The sequence below is a fragment of the Zeugodacus cucurbitae genome, chromosome 4 (assembly GCF_028554725.1).
Source record: "Zeugodacus cucurbitae isolate PBARC_wt_2022May chromosome 4, idZeuCucr1.2, whole genome shotgun sequence".
NCBI classification, from domain to species: Eukaryota; Metazoa; Arthropoda; class Insecta; order Diptera; family Tephritidae; genus Zeugodacus; species Zeugodacus cucurbitae.
Window position 1 is genome coordinate 12,863,381 of NC_071669.1, and position 18,005 is coordinate 12,881,385.

An 18,005-nucleotide genomic window follows, 5' to 3' on the forward strand; every position below is an offset into this window, starting at 1 on the left:
TTGGATCGTAATTGGATGTCTCTTGTAAGATGTCTGTCAGATAATTATAATTAGATGACTGCTGACAGATGACTATCGTGAGACGATTGCTGTCAAAGAGTTTCTGTCAGATGGCAGTCTGTAAATTGCTGTTGTCAGACGGTTGCTGCTAGTTACTTGTCAGATTACTGCTGTCTATCGGCTGGCTACTATCACATAACGCTGTCTGACAGATGGATCCCCGAGTCAAGTTGCTGAAGTTAGTTCACTGCTCACAGATGACTATTGTCTCTTCACTGCCGTCAGAGAGGTACTGTTAGATGGTCATTGTCAAGCAAACGCCGTCAATTAACGCCGCTTTAAAATCCATTTAACTTCTGTTTTATTACACCCTTTTACGACAGTTCTAAAAATAAAATAAAATATTTTAAGAATATAAACAAACAATAAATGTCCAATGATTGGCGCCATTTGTTGTTTCCGCTATAAGTGGCGACGCCGGAAGCCAAACAATGAGAAATTAAATATAAAGAGAAAGTGTGAATAAAATAAAGCTCTAAGAAAAACATAAAAAAACGTGGAATAGTTAGAAAATGAAAAATTAAAACCAACATAGAAAATTTTGACGAAAACTATAGCGTGGTGCGCTTAAATGTAGACTACAAAATAGTTTATAGTAAATAGTAAAGTTTTAGTGCAAAAAACAAAATAAAGCTTTCAAAAAAGGAGTAAAAAACAGCTGCAGACAATAAAATGTGCTTCTAGTGTTAAACACAGTGTGACGCGCCTAAAAGCAGGCAATCAACTTTTTTAAAATACGCATCAACGCCTAGTGGTATGCAGCAGTTTTGGCGCGTCTGGCCTTTTTATGCCGCAAATGCAAATTTGTTGGCTGACTGCTTGCCGCAAAGTGATAGAATTACAAATTATATATTTGTTTTTATGTTTTCTGGAACAAAAATTCTACGCTCTGTACATTTTTGTGTTTGAACTCGTTTGCATTTTATTTTGAATTTGTCGCTATTTCTCACTTGTTATTATATTTCTTGGTTTTCTTCTCCACTCGCCACATGGCTACTGCTGCTGCACGCAATCAATTCTTCGCGACGCCATCGCTGCCATTAAAAACGCTAAACGGAAGCGACAACATAATGCAACTTCATTTTATTGCCGTTCCATTTGGTGTTGCCACGCCATTATTGCAGCTGCCTCCTGCCTCCTTTGTTGTGTGCTGCTTGTTGCAACAACATTAAAGTCACTGCAATTGCAAGGCTGTCGCTGTCACAACCGTTGCCGTTGTTAATGTGCTTGCTGCTGCTGTCGTTGCTCCAATTTCATGCAACATTTTTCGTAATTTCTTTGGCTTTGTTTTTGTTGTCATGGGGTTGTTATTGCTTTTTTCGGGGCGGTCCTTGTTTTCTCCATTTTTTTCGGTTGCCAAATTGCATTCTCAAAATTTGTGGTTGTTGTGATTTTTGCAGCAAATTTGTCACAGAAGTCGAGAGTAGGATGAGTGCAACAACCGTGTGAGGCAAAATGTTATTGTTGTTGCTTAACACTCTTTTCCAGCGTGTTTCCTATTAATATTCGCATACAAATTTTAAAGGCGATTGTCTGTGGCATTGCAACTTGCCGCAATGCCGCTTGAGACCCAAATGCGCAGGTCCAAGGGGTGAGTGTAGAGTATGGCTGAGGGACGATGCGCTACCGCAATCTGTTCTGTGGCATGTGGCAGCTGCAAGTTGAGAACTTATACGCGTTGACAGTATAAAAAGTATATTGTGATTGTCGTTGCAACTAGTTCGATATTGCGCTGCCACTTATGCTTTTGCTGCCATTCACATGTCACACACACACACTCAAACTTTGTTTTATGTTTGTGTGCGCCACTTAAGCTGTTAGTTTATTGTATTTTTATAACTCTTTTATATAATTCTTTAAAGCACATTTGTGGTTAGTTTTTAAATACACATAAATTAAAGTGAGAGGGGTCGCCAGTGCTGCCATATTGCGAAAAAATTATGCTTTGCATAATGTAGTTTTATTTTTCCTACTTTCTTACGTAGCTGTGCTAAATATTCTGAGAATTAATAGTCTCTGAGAAGTAAGAACGCCTAAGCGGACCAATTTTGACAGTAATTTTTATATTTAAGCTATTATTCATACTCAGATATTAATAATCTCATATTAGTGCAATTTAAACTAATGTTGTATGCATATTTTTTAAGGTTAAGTTCATTTTAATCAATTCGATTAAATAACACCATGTAATTTAATGATCTCACAAAATTAAATTTAATATACTTAAATATATTTAAATTGAATATATCATAACTGTAAATTGAATTCAAGTAGTTATTTACATTCACTTCTACACAACTTTGGGGACAATTCATTTGTAAATTATTATATCACAAATATAGAAAAAAAATATTTGTTTTAAATAATTTAGTGGAAAGTTTCTGATTGAGTCAATTAATTCACTAAAAGATCTCTAATGGAGTCATTTAAGGTTCATTAAATGAAAGGAAAAATATTTAATAAAATATTTAATAAATTATTATTTGATTATCTTAGTTTATTTCTCTAAATTTAATAATAATATTTTCCTTAAAGCATTCTTATTGAGTTTTGAATTTTGCTTAAACAATTGAATTTTGCTTAAACAATTATTTTTAAACAATAATTTACTAATTTAAAAGTCTATCTAAGTATATTGTTTCAATTAAGTTTCTGCATGATATCCTTATTATTAAATTTGTTCATGTATTAATATGAATTTCTATCATATATTGCCAGGTAAAGTTCATAATTTATCTTATAAAATAATAAAATGTTATTCGAAGTTTATTTTTTAGCCATTTTAATCATAGACTATGGTGAAATATTGTCATTTGAAGGTAAAATATACTCATTTGAATCACTCAATTTACGTCTTAATTGCCTCAATTAATTTTAAAGCTAAATTGTCAGTTAACATGTTCATTAAAATCTTAATTGAGTGAAGTACGCTTGAACAGCAAATCCTATGATTAAATTAACACTTAATTGAGCTGATTAAAACTGGTATAACGGAATTTAAGACAGTTCGGCTAAAGCTTTTTGGGTATTATTTATAGTTCGGATATATTTAAATGTATTGTTTATTGAATCCATATTAACTCTGCTTTCATTGAGTTTTAATCCCCATTCCGAAAATATTCTTTAATCTATTTTTTCTATAAATAGTCAGACATTTTTAGTAAAATAAATCTCATATGAGTATATTTATCATAATTTATAATCATCCTGTGGGAGTATGGAGTATGCAATGTTGTTGCAGTTGTTGTTATAATTGTAATTGCATAATACGATATGCACACCAACATAACTCCTCAAATGCATATACGAGTGTATATATGAGTGCATGCAACATGGCTTTTGTCCTCGCACACACACATCCATACCAGCGCGCCTGAGTGTTAGCTTGTGTTTACGGTCTTCGAGAAATATAGGACACGCCACGCTCGGCAATAAATGAAGGGCTAAAGCATAGCAAATGTAGGCCGGCGATACGGTTGCTTGAGAGTACTGGTGCTGTTGTTGCTATTGCAATTGACAGTTGCAAGTGTAGCGGTTAGAAAGCAAGTGAGTGTAGCAAGATCAAAAAATGGGCACAAAGAAAATTGTGGAGTAAAAGTAGTCGCAACAAGAAAAAACAACAACAAAACACGCAATGAAAAGTTGCACTCCAAGGAGCAAAATGTATGCGCCATGTTGCAGTGGGAGGCAGGCAGGCAGTCAATATACATATGTGTTGCCGGTGAAGACATAAGAAAAATGCGCTCTAATGGTGGTACAACTGTGTCACACTTGAATAATAATAACAACAACAACAACAACTACTACTACAACTGCAGAAACAACTATAACAACAACAACCAAGTAGTAGTGACTTTGTAGTTGCAAGTTGTTGTGTTTGCTGTTATTGTAATTTTTGTATTTCTTGTTGTTGCTGTTTTTGACACAACAATCTTGCAACGTGGCACTCGCTCGCGTTTGCGAAGGCGACAATTTATTTACTCCATATTGCCACAATGGCAACCTCTAGCGTATGCACATGCATGTGGCATGCAACACGGCTGTTTTTGTATGCATTTTCATATATGTTTGTGTTCGAGTTGTGTACGCAGTAATATAAATAATTTGTGCCGTGTTTGGGGTGTTGCTTGCAACATGTTTAGGTCGCCTTAAGTATGCTGCAAATAATGTGTTTTTGCGTCTCTAGTGACTGCAGTGACTGCTGCGATTGCGGTAATTTTGCTTCAACTTCAAATTCCATACCATCTCCTTTATTTTAACGATTTTTTCTTCATTTTCGCTGCTGGTGTTTATGTACTGCAGTTTTGATGTGGTTTTGTTGCAAGGCCAAGTGAAAGTGAGTTTGCGACGTGACAAACTATTCGAATTAAAGGAGATTTCTTAAAAAATTGTGAGGACTGCGCTTATGATTATGAGTGTCCAAAAAAGAGAAGAAGTTGGATATTTCTAGAAAGCTTACGATCCGCCCGTCCGTTAGGGTTTCCTTTAGTTCAAAGGAGAAATAAGTCTTTCTTTTAACACTTTCTCTGGACAATCCTCTAGCTCCTGGCTCTCTTTATCACTGCTTAAATATTTTGAACTGAATTTTGTATTTTCCTTTTCAAAGACGAAGACCACTGAAGACCACCTCAAGCGTCATTAGACCAACGGCACTGGATCCATATTGTAAACTGGAAATATTTGCGCGAAGTTGGTGGGCTAGCATATGAATCTATTGTATTTGCTTTCGACCTAAGTTCAGAAACTGGCTGAATGCCCCCCTTATATAGGACGTGTTGCTCTGGATGTCTTAAAAATATGCCTAGGTGGTGGCCATAACCTCATCATTCGACTGTCTTATTAGACGAAATCTGGGTAATACGGTGGTCGGTACATGTGTTCGTATCCCAATTAGATAATACGTAAATGTAGGTCAGAATTTGGTGCGATGTCAAGTTGAAAAAAAAAAACACTTTTTTGTGGTCATCGTTTCTGGTATTTAAAATTCTGCAGCAAGTTGTGCGCTTTTTCACTGATAGTATAGCTTTTGCCTACTTCGGAACAATTTCAACAGGTCTAATCCACTGGTTCGACTTTCCCTCGGTCTAACTGCGTGAATTCCATTTTCAAAATAAGAAGCTAGACTTTACATGTTTCTGAATTCGCGGACTCGAGATTGCATCATCATCAATTAATAATGAAAACCGTTCCACATAGGACTTAATCTCTTCATAACCGTGTATTCACGAAGTAGACAACGCATCGCCTCTCGTATTACACATTTAATCTCTTTAAGACTTGAATAACGGTTTGTAGTAGTGTGCCCCACATTCCAACTGTTGTATTATAAGCCTCCCTTGTTGTCTTAACTAGCGCTATTCTTAGCTCCCTTTAGTTGTGACGCCGCTTACTATTGTGCTAATGTTTACTGCTATTTCGGTATTTATTAATATACTTATATCCGTTGCTATTTCTTCTGCTGTTACTGTTGCTTTAAGTTCTTTTTCTTGCTATGCCTCACGTATTTGCCAGTTTCTCCTTAAATTTCTTATGGCTTCTCGCTTATTTAAATGCGCTCAAGTATTGTCATTGCATTTGTGGTTATTGGTATTGCCTTTCACCATTGTTATTGTTATTACGTCTGGTCACAGTGTTTGGCAAAAATTTTGCATTGTCAGCACATTGCAGGCGCTGCAATTTCCAAAGGCGTTGAAAGGCTTAAGTGTGAAGTAAGCAGCAGTGTTGCATCCCGCGTCTTGCATTTGAATGCTACGAGTATTTACGTAATGGTTTCCAACGACTCGGACTGGTGCATATACTCTCGAGGGGCGTATAAATGCAGGCATAATGTAGCAGGTCTGTTGGAAAATTATTTTTAGTTCTTAACTGCTGTTTAATGAGTTAAAAAATTAGTCAGCGTTACTTATTCAAGATCTCTTTGACCTAAAATTATCTAATTTTTTCTACTTTATAGTACCGCAGCTTAAGCCGGTCAACATTGAGATCCTCGCATCCAATCTTAAAATTTTGCATTTTTCGTTCTCAGATCTCTTTCGAACGTTCTAGTGAAGAGCTCAGACTTACAAATAATGAGGTTTCTAATTCTTACTTGTTAATGGCTTGTGTGATAGTTGTCTTAAGGTTCTGAGTTCTCAATAGAACACCTTCTCTTTGCACCCACTGAAATTATCCTAGGTAGTTATCAAGTCGAGCTAGTTGATTACCAACGTTGGGTTAGTTTAGGTTTCGGAGCTGATCCTTGGATAATAAAATACCGGAACCTTTTGATGCGAAAAACATTCCAGGAATGAATATATATCTATATCTATATATATATGAAGGGCTTTGTCTTGTTAGACCGAGAAGAGAACTACGGAGCTCTGACTCATTATCAGGCAGATAATATTGGGTGAGAGATCCATTCTTTGAAAGCTTTTCGGCTTTACAGTTTCCAGCGATTCCGTTTGAGTATATGGAGAGCTCCCGACAGAAGACTCCTCACACATCTATTCGCTGAGCATAGAACCATATCTCCTTGCATGTATGAACGCCGAAAAGGAATTATCGATCGATAGGATCGGCGACGTCTAGATTATTAGGATAGAAGTCGGATTTACAAAGGATTTCAGAAGATTTATACACGGCACCGTCCAGATACCCGGCTTCCTTGAGCTTTATAGATAATTTGCAACTGTTTGGCACAATACGTAAATCGATCCATCATTTTCTTAAAAAAAATATTTAATCAAATTTTGAATTTCCTACAGGGTTCTTTTTAAAATTCTCCCTTGCATTCCAACCGCATACTTGCGTGAACACTTTTCTCAGCATTTTTTTTCATACCATCCGCTTTCGTCATTCCCCATTGCTCGCAAACTTTAGCTTTGTCTTTGCTTTACAAATATTAAAATTTTTACGCTTGCGGTTTACTTGCTGCTCCTCACTATGCTTATACTTGCTATCATTGCGCACACAAACTTTTGCATTTAGTTTTGCGCATTTTATTTGCACTCACTGCTAATTCACAACAACCCACCCATTATATTTTTAATTTTCGATCTGCACATAGCCACGGTCAGTTACAGCTGCTGCAGCAGTAGCGCTCCTTCGCAAAACGTCTTGTGCATTTTAATTGGCTACGCAACAAGCATTGAAATGACCAGGAAGCATCTTTTAGGATAACTTTTATGCGCTCACATAGGACTACGAGGGCTGCTATATATATTTCTGGCCTAATAATGAAAATAGGAATATTTATCAACGAAAATGGTTTTATTGTTTTTCAAAATATTCTCCATTAAGATTTATACACTTTTGCATGCGCTCAAACCAATTTTCGAAGTACTTTTTTGAGCCTTTTTTTGAGCGATTGTCAAATTGTGCGGGATCCAACGAGAATAAACCTTCTTTACGGTCAGGTGTTCATGCAATATCGAATGTATGCTGGTGGGAGAAATGCATAGGCATGCCTCTATCTGAAGGTATGTTACATGACGGTCTTGCATTATCAGTTCACGTACGGCATCGATGTTTTCTGGCACAACGGCTGTTTTTGGACGACCTTCACGGCATTCGTCTTCGAGCGAGCGTCGGCCACGATTGAATTCGTTGTACCAGTTTTACACAGTGCTATAGGATGGTGCTTCATAGCCATACAAAGATTTTAGTTCATCGATGCACTCTTGTCGCGATAATCCACGACGAAAGTTGTGAAAAATGATCGCACGAAAATCTTCACGAGTTAATTCCATTTTTTGGCCGAGATGATTTTTTTAATTCCTTGTAAATAAAACAATTCACGATTAAATGACAAAACGTTCTGAGTGATGTTATGCTAAAAAATGTCAAACTTTCTAATGGAAATGTCAGTTTGCACCTGGCAACACTTAGTGTTGCCTAATCCAGAAATATATATAGCAGCCCTCGTATATGTGTACTAGTTACTAGATAAATATTGGCGCGCCCACTCACCAATCGGCGCCCACTCGCCTTCATCTGCCAATTACTCACGCCAACCCACTGTAATTTGCAATAACTTTTGGCAAAGCGGTGTGGCTGCTGCGCGGGCATCTGCTCTGTGCGCTCCAGCTACCTAACTACACTATCAGTTAAATTTAGTATATTCCGTGTACGTGTTTTGCGTGTACAAAGGAGTGTAACGAACGTGCGCGCAACTGGATGTAGAGGAGGAGCAGCACTTGGCATCAGCTGCGCCTCTCTCAAAGCTTTTGAAGCGCCAGTCTATTGTGCGCGCACACGTCTGTCGCATATAAATCTTCATAAAAAACTTCCAGCACCAGCACCAGCTAGCTCTTCATCTCTCTTATTCTTACTTTATTTGCTGGCGTGCAACAGTGCGTATGCGTAATATTTAATTAATACGCTTACAGTGTTCATTTGCAGCAGCAGTCCTTACAGTCTTGTGGCGTCAGCTGTGCGCTAAAGGCAATGTAAAATGCAAGGAAAAAACGTTAATGTACAAGCATACAAACAGACTCTCATACTTATGTCTCAAGTAAGTAGAAGGAAGCCATCGTCGCGTCGCCTCATTATAAGTTACGTATACGCCGAGTGCGTCTCACTGAATGCATGCAAAAGTAGCAGCACAAAGGCAGCTAATGTTTTTGTGAAGAACCACACAAATGTACGCTATTACGCGCTTGCATATATATGTATGTATGTATGCTGTTACATAACTACATCACCACATACTTGTATATAAGTATAGTAACTCTGCTGCCGCATAACTACATTTGCCTTTTTTATTAAATATGCATTGCACGTGCGCTCGCTTGTTGCTGTTGCATATTTTTTCCTTGCTGCTGCTGTAATTGTTAATGCTATTGTTGGCATTAAATATACAGAAATTTCGTTATTAAGATTTTGTAAAGCATTGTTAAAGGTTGGTTGTGTGCATGCGGATAGCAGTGTGTTGGACAGTCTTGTAAGCTGCTTTAAGTTTGGCCGATATTTTAAGATCTTATTGAAATAACTACACATTAAAGCCCTTCAAGCTTAATGCTGCCATATTAGAAAGAACTTTAATATTTATTAATATTATTTAACCATTAAGTGCTAATAAGTAGTACTATAAACTTAAATAGATATGTAATACTAAGTACATCTGTTATCTTTCTACTCATTAGTTTCAAGCTCTAGTTTATTTTCAAAACAAAAAAAAACCTTTGGAAGCAAAACAAAGCATCCAATTAAATATAAGATACCTCGTTATAGAACTATAATTCCTTCCAATTCTCACTCTATTATATTATACCAGTTTCTTGCTTTTATACTTTATTGGTTTGCTCGTTATATTATCTCTGCTATCTTGTTAAAATGTTTACCTGTATACTCAGTCAAATAATTACCCGGAAATTATTATTTTAAATTTTCCCGCTGAGAATATTACAAATTTTTTTCCCAGTTTGGCACCACTGTCAGCCACTATTCTGTCAATTTTTATTGCTATGTGTCATTTAGTTTGTTTTCGGCGTCATTATGAACAAGTCAACCTTTTGTGTGCGTTGCGATTTTTATATGACTCTGTTTGAGAGTAAACTTGAGTTTTCGACATGGTTTTAATCAACAAATGTTTTTCCCAACATTTCCAACGTTTTGTCACAAGAAATTTCGTTTGAAATACAAAATTTCACACAAAATCTTTGTTCAATATTTTTATCCATTTAATTTGATAATTTCCGGGTACTTATTTGACAGAACAAATAAGTATAGGAACAACAAACTCACTCAGCTGAAGTCTATAAAAAATATTATCTGAATACCTCATTAAACAGGTACAATTTCATTCACATTTTTCTTTACATTAGATTATACCAGTTTCTTGCATTTAGACCAGTTACTTTTTAGATTCGTCACTCTTCAAAGATGGGTCAAACCCCTCATAATATCATAAATGTTATAAACGGTGTACGAGTATTAGACAATTCACTTCTAGTTATGGTCGGAATATTGCCGTGTGGTCAATACAAATTCCAAATATGGCCTGTATAGGTTGGTTAATATGTTTTATAGAAAAATTTTGACCACAGCCCCACCTATTGGCTGCATTTTTTAACGAATACTTTATTTCATATTTTAAATAAATATTATGCTCCCCATATATTAAATAAATTAAAATATATCATCATAAATCAATTCCTCTTCCATACCATTTCCCCAATTGTTATGAAGATTTCTTGTTTCATTATTAATTCAATTTAGCATTCATTTGCCTATTTACGTACCAATAACCGCATGAATGCTTCTGTAGTAGTAGTGTACTTGTTTTTGTTGCTGAGTGAGCAACACGAAGTGTCGACTCATAAAAGCTGATTTGCATATTAAATAGTTATTGCCATAAAAAAATAAGTGTCAGCATATTTACATAAAAGCTGATCAGAATTTTTATATTTTACAATAATTTACTGTAATTGAGCTTGACAATTAAAATGTGAAGGTACTGAATAAGGGTATGAAGGGTGGGAATTGCATATTTCTGATGGCCATAAATATAAGTTTCGTCTCCTCGACATTCTTATCTAGTTTCGGAGGATAGGTTTGACAACCCTTTCGTTTTTTAAAAAGAAAGATTGGAATTGTGGATGTAGTTCTCATTTCTTTGACATAATATAATTCGGTTATGACTCAAATCGGACCCTAAATACTGTTTCAGATATTTTTTTTATTTCCCACTAATTAGTTCCATTTTAATTATACTAATTTGCACTAATGCAGCTTATTTGTGGTTTTCAAAGTGCACATGCTCCATATTTTCGCTGAAATAACCTCAGACGCTCACTACCTCTGCGCCTTCTTTGAAGTGCTTGCGCTCCCGTGGTAACAGCAGTAAGATTGGCGCGCGCTTTGCGGTTAAACAATTTAATTTATCAGTGACACAACTTTTATAAACACCATCTCCAGCTGTGCGCCCTCCACTCTCACTGTTTGCTGACATCATTGCGGTTTTTCGCCACTCTGACGCAAGCGATTTTTATGCTGCAGTTAATTGTGGCTTTGTCCTTCTGACTTTGCGGATTTTCACGCTGCCCTTCCAAACATCATGACAGTATCTGACAGCGTGTTTGTTTACATGTGTTTGTTTGTATGTGTATGTAGATGCACTTGAGTGCTGTGTAATTGAATTTTAATTTAATTTAATGCAATTTGCCTTTAATTGTCCGTCTAAATTGTGGAAAACAGGCGTGTTTTTTTATTTTTTTTATGATAATTAAAAAATTCTGCAAAAAAATATTAATTTTGTCTGAAAAATAAATTCAATTGAATAATGCTTACTTTAACTTTTCTTAATTAATAAAATTAATCTTAATTAACTTTTCTTAATTTATTACATATTTTTAATTTTTTATTTTTTTTTTACTATTTATTTATTTTAAAATTTATTTATTTGCTTGTTTTTTTTTTTTAATTTTTTTCGTTGTATTTTGTTATAATTTCTTTTTTTTATAATTTTTTTTTTTGAAAAAAAAAACTATTTGTTTTTGAACACTTTTTATTTTCCACCCCAATTTTTCCTTTTTTATTCTCTTAAATAATTGACATTATCAACAATTCCACCAGCGCAAACCAAAACCCGTTCTGCCAATATTGAATAAGTAAATAAAGTTCAAGCGTAATAATCTCACCTTGCACTCGAATAATTTAAGCATTTACACGCACAAACCGCGTACCAAAGCCAAAGCAATTCAAAAGGCGTATAAAAGCGTTTAAGTAAAAAATTAAGTGCGCTTTAAATAGGCCTACAAGGTAAGCAAAGAGTCAGCTGAGACAGCTTACACCTTAACAACAACGACAACAACTAGTGTACATATAAGTAAGAGCCTCGAAATGTTTGATTTCCATTTTTCGTTTACGGTTTTGGCAAATAAACCATAAGAAAATATATTGAAAAAAGAGCGCAAAGCAAATTAATTACGTATGCGTTGCGCATACGCCGCGTGGAACCGACGATACAACCGAGCGATAATTCATGACACATTTTCGGTATGATAGATGCGTTTTGGGTAAAGATTGGTTTGTGTTGGTAGAGATCTCTGTGTGCTTATCTCGTAATTGTGTGTGTTTGTGTATTTAAATTATTGAGTGCGTGCTTGCCGTCAGCGTTACTCCGCCTCAGGAATTTTCGTCGTCAAGTTTTTACTTTGATTTATTTATTCACATCTCTCTCTTTTTGTGGATTTATTTTTCGCTGATTTTTAACTTGATTTGTTGTTACACCTTTTAACGTTTTTCTTTTTTTCTGTTTTTATTTTTTTTTTTGTAATTTTTTTCTCTTTCTTAATTTTTTCTCAGTCTTTTTTTGGGCTTATGAATGTCAGCAGCACTCTTTGATCTGGTTTTTTACTAGCATTCATGTACTTCTCCACTTGAAAAACACCTGACGCTTACTGCGTAGGTGTCTGTTGTCTGTCTATCTGTCTGTTTGTGTTTGCCTTGCTACCTTTCTGCTTGCTTAGCCAGATGATTGCGCCGATAAACCTTTCGCGTTTTTTTTCTTTGTTTTCCCACCTTTTTTATTTCGGCTGTTCGAAGCCGTTGTCAAACGAGGTGTCTAAATGTGTTTATCTTTGTGCGTGTGGTTGGGTTGGGTTTTTGTGATTGATTTGGTTGACAGTTTTTATAGACTGCATGGCTACGGTTGCTTCTGTGTGGCTGGTAGACAAGCTGTCGCTGTTTATCGGTTTTTATGAGAGTTTTGCTGTATTTTTTATTTTTTTTTGTTGAAATTGAGCTCATTATTTGCTTGTTTTATTGACTTGTAAATATCATATCTATTGTTAGAAATTGACTAACCATTCGAGTATGAAATAGATAAATAAATTCATATAATAATATCCTACCTCCATTAGGAGGTAGCCAAAGCCAATAAGCAACATATAAGTAACATACGGTTCAAATGCCAATGTCACATTTTGTTAGCAGTTAGCATACAACACCTAATAAACTTCAAGGATTGATGTTGTCTCAATGCTATGCTCCAATATGCTCCGGGTAGTAGTAGATGGCTCAAAACAACATTGACTTCTCTTCAAAAGTTGAGAAGAAATCTAAAAAATTCCTTAAGATACGATAGTTTTAAAATTAGCTTTATAGAAATCTCCATTGTACCTTTGATTAAAATGCGCATCGTTAGAAGTCTTAGAAAGTTTTTCCTTCGAGAATCAAATGTCAACAACATGCTCTTTCGAACTAAGGGGCGGTTTCTCTTTCAAAGCAACCGATGTAAATATTATTTTCAGACTTTTTTGAAGTTTACGATAAGATAAAATTCCTGAAACCGTCAGCGAACAGTCCCTATAGGATTAGAGAATAGTTTGGGATATACATTTCTTTCGCTTACTGGACAGTGGGTGTAGGAGTGGGATTAGTCTTTATGAATAGAGCCCCCTTCGGTGCACAATGCGTTTCACTTTTCAGAAGTCTTCGCTGTCCAAGGCTTGCTACCCCAATTATATTAATTTTTAATTTAAATGGTACGGCCATCCAATATTTTGCTTTCACAGCATGGTTTCGGATACTGGTCTCCCCTATTGTAAATCAAATTATATATTTTGGTACTTCAGAGAAACATCTGGATCAATATCGATCCTTAATGATCGCCCGAGATATGTATTTTTTGAATTATTTGTGATTATATGCATTTTGAAATTGGAAGAATGATATTTGAGTTTAAACGTTCTAAAATATTACATAAAACGTTTGAGAAGTACAGTTTAATGTTATTGAACGAATGAAATATCAGAAAGTAATTTGTATGAGGAACAATAATTAATTATTTCTTCTTTCTATTTTTCAGACGCAGACTATAGAACCGGCGATTTGGGTAAGTCTGCCACAAAATTTCAATTATGTTATTTAGTTATATTTTATTTGCTCTAAAGTTTGAAGGTGATGTAGTGATAATCACTAGTCGCCTATAGTATTGAGAATATTTGTGTGGAACTTAAATACAGTTGGTTATTGTCCTCGATATGGTATTCTGCAATAATATTAGGAACTTTTATCGGATCGTTAATGATATTAGGAATCCACGAGATGGGTTATTTTCGAAGAACTTTCCGAAAATCTATTTTGAGGGTATAAAAAAAATTTCGAGACGGTTTTGCTGGGCTTAGTAGAGAAGTTCCTATAAAGATAGGTTTAGTAAGCCCTGTAAATCCTAACGTGTTGTAAAAGATAATTTTATGAAAAAAACTATTTGAAGTAATTTAGTACTAACGATTTTAATTAACCTAGATTGATCTTTTAATCTCACTTTTCGCTCTTATTTTTTCGCTCTTTTCTGCTACTTAACTACAGCTTAATTTAATTTCGCTCTCATTATTATTCTTCTTATCTTCAAATTAACACATCTATTACTATCTTTCGTTGTTATTGTTACATTTTTACAACGACATTGCACTTCGCAACGTTTGCATTATTATTGCATTCACAATCTTTATTTTCACATGGCTAAAAAAAGAATGAAAGCAAAGTGCAAGTAAGTCAAGTAATGAGTTGCTTGGGAAAATGCGCCGCAAAAAATGCATTGTGGAAATTTTGTCGTACAAGCGTGTGAGTAAATAAATAAATAAGTGAATCAGAAGAAAGTTGCACGAAGATTGCATGTAGAGGAAGGTACAAGGGCGACGGTTGCAAGCGTTAATTTGTAAGAGAGTAGAATTATATGTAGATACAACAAAAAAATAAAGAAAGAAAATTGCAATTGCTAGAGCGCTGTGCTTAGAGTAATAAGATATTAAAGAGTAATAAAGTTCACCGATTTGAATAAAATGAAAGATAATTGAGACAAGTGAAATTTGTGATGTGGTTAAAGTTAAAGTTAAAGTTAAAGTTAAAGTTAAAGTTAAAGTTAAAGTTAAAGTTAAAGTTAAAGTTAAAGTTAAAGTTAAAGTTAAAGTTAAAGTTAAAGTTAAAGTTAAAGTTAAAGTTAAAGTTAAAGTTAAAGTTAAAGTTAAAGTTAAAGTTAAAGTTAAAGTTAAAGTTAAAGTTAAAGTTAAAGTTAAAGTTAAAGTTAAAGTTAAAGTTAAAGTTAAAGTTAAAGTTAAAGTTAAAGTTAAAGTTAAAGTTAAAGTTAAAGTTAAAGTTAAAGTTAAAGTTAAAGTTAAAGTTAAAGTTAAAGTTAAAGTTAAAGTTAAAGTTAAAGTTAAAGTTAAAGTTAAAGTTAAAGTTAAAGTTAAAGTTAAAGTTAAAGTTAAAGTTAAAGTTAAAGTTAAAGTTAAAGTTAAAGTTAAAGTTAAAGTTAAAGTTAAAGTTAAAGTTAAAGTTAAAGTTAAAGTTAAAGTTAAAGTTAAAGTTAAAGTTAAAGTTAAAGTTAAAGTTAAAGTTAAAGTTAAAGTTAAAGTTAAAGTTAAAGTTAAAGTTAAAGTTAAAGTTAAAGTTAAAGTTAAAGTTAAAGTTAAAGTTAAAGTTAAAGTTAAAGTTAAAGTTAAAGTTAAAGTTAAAGTTAAAGTTAAAGTTAAAGTTAAAGTTAAAGTTGAAATTGAAGTTTAAGAAAAATATAAGCTCAAAAATATTAAAAAATGCAAACAAATTAAAAAATCTAACGTGCATTAAGAAATTTGTCGATGAAATTTAAATTCGTCTACAACAACAGCATAAAATAGCAAAGAACCCAGAATCGTAAAACTTAATGTGACAACTGTGAATACTACGAAATCATAGCGTTGGTAGTAACTAAAGTGGTGAAGCACGTTCACGGTACTTTCGTTTTTGTTTTGTTTTTGCCTTTCATAATTTTTAAGTGCCTTCCAGTTATGTTGTTGTTAACACCGTATATATGTCTGTATGTACGTATTTTTGATTATTTTTGCCCTTCTTCTCTGTTATTTCTTTCGTTGTGCCATAAAAATTGCGCGCACTTGACCTTGAAAAACCAAATTGGTTTATTTGTATGCATGGGAGTGTATGTGTGTGATTCACGCTCAGCTGCTGCTGTCGTGCTGTAATTGTCATTGCTGCTAGTTGTTGTTGTTGCCGTTGATTGTTTTTCTTTTTTTATGGCTTCTCCTCTGCTCATTCGCCTCCCTGATTCTAATGACAGCGTTTTTAACGTAATTGCTTTTGTTATTGCTTTGCTTTTTGTTGTAACTTTGCATTTTTGTTGTTTGTGTTATGATTGTTAAAGCAGCTGATGTTGTTACCACAGTTATTGTGTTTTGTTGTTGCTTATAAATGCTTCAGTTGATTTTAATTTAGTTGTTTTTTTTCGTACAGCTGCGACTGCGCCCTTATTAGTTGTTGTTGCCATTTATGAATGTGAAATTGAAATATTTTCATTTTCATTTTTCATTTACATATTTATGCAGCAGCATTTTTGTAGTTATTTAATACTAATTTTTGTACTTTTCTTTTTATTTTCTTTTGTACACTTTGTTTTGCTTGCATGTGTATTGTTAGTTTATTCTGTCGTTTATTGGTGCACAATGAGTGGCTCTTAAACTAAGATTTACTGTTGTTGGTTTTGAATATTTTTAGATAATAATTTTTTGTGATTTCATTGTCTTTCGGGTTTTTGTATTATTTCTTTGATTTCTTAATGTCTCTTGAAATGTTTCTGAAGTAATTAGAACTTATATGTTTATATCGTTTGAGAGTGTTCTGGTGCATCAGACTGCAGTAATAATTTTTTTATATAATAGTTTTTTGTATTTTTTTTGTCTTAAAGAAAATAGTTTACATCAAACTATTTAACTATGAGAATATAGGATGACGCTCTTCCTTTTTATTTCATTCATATTACAAGAGTTGCTATTCATATATCGTACCATCTTCATTTTCAGTACCATTTTTGAATCATTTTTAACTATTTGAACTCTACCAAACATACTATGAAATAGCTTATGGATCTCGCTTCTTATCTGGTTTTCTAGTTCTTATCGGGTTTCAAGTTGGTATTATAAACCTCTACGTTCTTGATCTATCTTCGCTCTCAATATCGAAATAGCAATAACCGCTTTTTAAACGACTGAACTTCATATTGTTCTCCGGTTAGAATTTATACTCAAAAGTTGAGATCGTATTCATATCGAAGCATAAATGTTGATTTCACAGATACATTTTTCTGGATATAAAATCTGACTTCAATGAAATATTCTCCGATATTTAGCTATTACTTTCTCTTCACCTTAATTCAAAATAAATGTTTTCCAACTGCTGCTTCTTCATTTAGCCCATTATAGCTACTATTAACTATAACTGCTTGCATAATAAATATATAAATACAAATGCAATTTCCCACAATTACTATTCCTTCGCAATATTTCCACCTAATTGCTTGAATTATAAATTTATGCAATTTATTTTTCAATTGAGGTCACCACATACACATTTGCGACGAGTCGGGCCTCTTGAAAACTGTATAAGTACTGACGTTCCTTTATAATTTATTCACAACCGCAAATGTTTATTTACCTAACCTTTAAGTTGTGGTATTTGTTGTGGCTAATTGGATTGTCACTGCCTGGCATCCTCAGTAACTGTTCTATTTTCCGCTCCCTTTCTCTTTTGATTGACTATGATTGACTATTCACGTGGATGTCGGTCGCAATCATAATAAAATATGACGAATTCAGCTCGACGCCGCCGCTCAATGACACTTGACAGCATTTATTAGTAATAATTAATTTTAATTGATTGATTTTTTTTATTTGATGAAAACAGTGGGAGAATATATTATTTGTATGTATATTTGTTGATTTTATGCGGATGCATTTTAAAGTAGATTTGTGGTGAGTTATAAAAAAATTTTTGTTTTTTTGGGTTTGAAATTAATGTGATTTAAACATTTACATATTTTTGGGGATTTTTCACAGGATAGTTTTGTTCACATAATGGACGCAGCTAGAGATAGTGTTTTTTTGGGAAAGTGGTAACTCCTCATCTATATATCAACGAAATACCGGAATAAAACTGTACAAATACAGCAATGGACTAAAAATTGTCGACAT

At 33.9% G+C, this 18,005-nt stretch overlaps 2 protein-coding genes across 2 annotated transcripts in view; both read left to right on the forward strand.

The window, feature by feature from the left end:
* The window catches only part of LOC105215134 (Ig-like and fibronectin type-III domain-containing protein 1), a 134,680-nt gene that overhangs the window by 16,662 nt on the left and 100,013 nt on the right, over nucleotides 1-18,005 (forward strand). Inside the window, exon 2 of the mRNA XM_054228402.1 lies at nucleotides 13,853-13,879. The gene's annotated coding sequence lies outside the window, so the exon portion shown is untranslated. The remainder of the gene's footprint in view (nucleotides 1-13,852; nucleotides 13,880-18,005) is intronic.
* Nucleotides 1-18,005, forward strand: part of LOC105220458 (Ig-like and fibronectin type-III domain-containing protein 2) — an 804,343-nt gene that overhangs the window by 16,551 nt on the left and 769,787 nt on the right. Inside the window, exon 2 of the mRNA XM_054228403.1 lies at nucleotides 13,853-13,879. The gene's annotated coding sequence lies outside the window, so the exon portion shown is untranslated. The remainder of the gene's footprint in view (nucleotides 1-13,852; nucleotides 13,880-18,005) is intronic.